The 3,470-nt window shown below is 45.0% G+C and overlaps 1 pseudogene; it reads right to left on the reverse strand.

Annotated features, from left to right (window-relative positions):
• Positions 1–437: 437 nt before the first annotated feature.
• LOC103895697 lies at positions 438–3,470 on the reverse strand (annotated as a pseudogene).

Here is a 3,470-nt window from a genome sequence, read left to right on the forward strand (position 1 = left end):
CTGTTTGGGTTTGGAAAAATATACGTAGAAAGGAAAAAATCACGTAACTTAAAGACAGTATCTTTGATTGTAACTTTTTGTACCATCAAAACACAATTTTATCTTTTAAGATAAACACAAACAAATGTCAGTGTATAATAGACTCCTAGAAAACCTTCCTAATGCAAGGAGAACCAACAACTGTGAAGAAGGCAACTAGACCCAAGAAACGTTTGCAGGTAAAGGTAGTATCTTTATCGTATCAACTTGTATAGTGAGAAAACGCAGACATGCTTTTTGGCACACAAAGTTGTAACAGAAATAGACTCCCACACTAAATATACCCGTAACAATTGTTCTCAGGTTGTAATTGCATACATAGCAATTAGACCATCTGAGAAAAGAAGTGCTTGGTACACACCTCTGCCTGCAGCCCTAGCCTTGTGTGTGTCCTACGATCATCGACCATCGTAGTTACAACCATACTACCACAAAGGAAGAAATTAATGTGTCTGTTTTTAAGAAGGGGGAGAAAGGATATAAAATGTACCATGTTTTACAGTTGTGTTTAGAAGATCGCGAGAGACAAAAAACCACTGAAAACTAAGAGAGTATTTAAGTGAATGACTGCCCTAAACTGAATTCCCTTGGGGACCTTAAAGTAAGAACAACCAAGTGCCGGAAAGTGTGGACTTCAACAGCTTGTTGATGAGGTGCCGACACCCTTGGGAGCTGCTCCGCTGCAGGGAGCTGACTGCCACACAGTACTAAGAGACACAGGCACCGCGTTCCCACTGGTTAAACACGTATGAGCTAGTACTAAAAACAGAGAAAAGCTGGTATTAATCCTCACACACATATTGCCCAGAAGAAGCAGTGCTGGATGAGCTACCTTTGTTACAGGACAAAGAAAAACATGGTATTGCAGCATACCCCTGTAACTAGGCCTTCGCACTGCGAAGCGAGCCAACTGCCGAGGAAGTAACTCTTTCTCTTTGTTTTTTTTTTAATACAACACATACATGATGACCACAGGCTGAAGACACCTGCCAGCAGGTGGGCACCATCCGAGGGCAGGCATGCAGGACGGCCACGGGCCTCTGCTGTGTGGGCCCTCAGGGATGAAGAGCAGGGTGGGAAGCTGTGGGGCGGGAAGCCGTGGCCCGGACAGCCGCCAGCACCTCCTGGGGCTCTTACCTTAATGCACGGTGGGCAGAAAGGATTCTAGAGACTACTCACTTTTTCAGTTTTGTAGTAAGTACTTTAGGTATATCTGCTTTGCTTATATGAGATACTGAAAGTGTGTCTATTGTGGGAAAAATAATGGAAGGACTGAGCCCCATGGTGCCTGTGTTCCGGCTTGTGTGCCTCTGCCCGGGTGCTGCTTCGGGGATCCCCCGCTCCATGAGGTAACGAAAATAAATTTACTCTTTGCATTTCATCCATGGTTTTGTGGTTGTTCCTGCGTCCTGCCTGTGTCAGCTCACACATCTGGTGTAGTTGGCAGGATATTAAGAATCCACCTTGGTATCGATTATAAAGTTCCTCCCAGTTGTCCCTTACAAATTTCCAAGCAGCTTTCCTCCCGTTTGCTGCCTCCAGCTACTCCACATCCACAAATACCATGTCCTGGGGACGTACCTCTTCTGAAAGTGCAAAGGTGAGAACTTTTCGAATCAGTTCCGGTTGAGAGATGGCTCCAAAAACTTGTTCAGTTCGGTTCTTCTTCTCCTGCCTGTCTGCTTGCTTGTGAAGCTTCAGCATAGTGTCTAAAGTACTACTATCTCCATGCTTCAAAATAGTTACATATACAGGACTCCTCAGATCAGCTGACAGCGTATGTTTTCCTTCTACATGGTCCTTAAATCAGCATTGGGCTGCTTCTAATGTTGCCTTGTGCCCAGCTTTTCCTAGTTTGCCCAAGACCAGGTCTCTCAGAAGGGCATCTAGATGACCCTCTCCAGGCTTGGGGTCCCATCCCAGTTTCTCCCCTATTGGTGAAAAGACATCTTTCACGAACACCTGGATTTCCTCATAGAAGTCTGTGTAGGCCCCCGCTCCAACGAAAATAAATTTACTCTTTGCATTTCATCCATGGTTTTGTGGTTGTTGGTTGTTGGTGGAGGGATTCTAGTGACTACTCACTATTTCAGTTTTGTAGTAAGTACTTAGGTATATCTGCTTTGCTTATATGAGATACTGAAAGTGTGTCTATTGTGGGAAAAATAATGGAAGGACTGAGCCCCATGGTGCCTGTGTTCCGGCTTGTGTGCCTCTGCCCGGGTGCTGCTTCGGGGATCCCCCGCTCCATGAGGTAACGAAAATAAATTTACTCTTTGCATTTCATCCATGGTTTTGTGGTTGTTCCTTAGGTATATCTGCTTTGCTTATATGAGATACTGAAAGTGTGTCTATTGTGGGAAAAATAATGGAAGGACTGAGCCCCATGGTGCCTGTGTTCCGGCTTGTGTGCCTCTGCCCGGGTGCTGCTTCGGGGATCCCCCGCTCCATGAGGTAACGAAAATAAATTTACTCTTTGCATTTCATCCATGGTTTTGTGGTTGTTCCTGCGTCCTGCCTGTGTCAGCTCACACATCTGGTGTAGTTGGCAGGATATTAAGAATCCACCTTGGTATCGATTATAAAGTTCCTCCCAGTTGTCCCTTACAAATTTCCAAGCAGCTTTCCTCCCGTTTGCTGCCTCCAGCTACTCCACATCCACAAATACCATGTCCTGGGGACGTACCTCTTCTGAAAGTGCAAAGGTGAGAACTTTTCGAATCAGTTCCGGTTGAGAGATGGCTCCAAAAACTTGTTCAGTTCGGTTCTTCTTCTCCTGCCTGTCTGCTTGCTTGTGAAGCTTCAGCATAGTGTCTAAAGTACTACTATCTCCATGCTTCAAAATAGTTACATATACAGGACTCCTCAGATCAGCTGACAGCGTATGTTTTCCTTCTACATGGTCCTTAAATCAGCATTGGGCTGCTTCTAATGTTGCCTTGTGCCCAGCTTTTCCTAGTTTGCCCAAGACCAGGTCTCTCAGAAGGGCATCTAGATGACCCTCTCCAGGCTTGGGGTCCCATCCCAGTCTCTCCCCTATTGGTGAAAAGACATCTTTCACGAACACCTGGATTTCCTCATAGAAGTCTGTGTAGGACAAGACAGTTGAGAGAATCCCCAGGTTACAGCTGAGGTCACTCAACAGGGCGGGAAGCCTAAAAAAAAAAAACCCCCCAAACCCCCCAAACCCCCCAAACCCCCCAAACCCCCCCCAAAACCCCCAACCCCCAAAGCAACCCAAAACACATTTAAGGGATTAACAGTCTGTGAAATAACAGAATAATGCAATTCTACTGATGTATCTAGAAAATTTGAGGGAAAAAAATCCCTCTCAGCTTTGGGTAACTGTTTCTGAACAATTCTTACTATTGTAAATACTTAATCTTCATATGATATACTTACTTATATACAGTTGGTTTTAAGATAGACAT

Source organism: Aptenodytes forsteri, unplaced genomic scaffold, assembly GCF_000699145.1.
Source record: "Aptenodytes forsteri isolate BGI_AS27 unplaced genomic scaffold, ASM69914v1 Scaffold143, whole genome shotgun sequence".
Lineage (NCBI taxonomy): Eukaryota > Metazoa > Chordata > Aves > Sphenisciformes > Spheniscidae > Aptenodytes > Aptenodytes forsteri.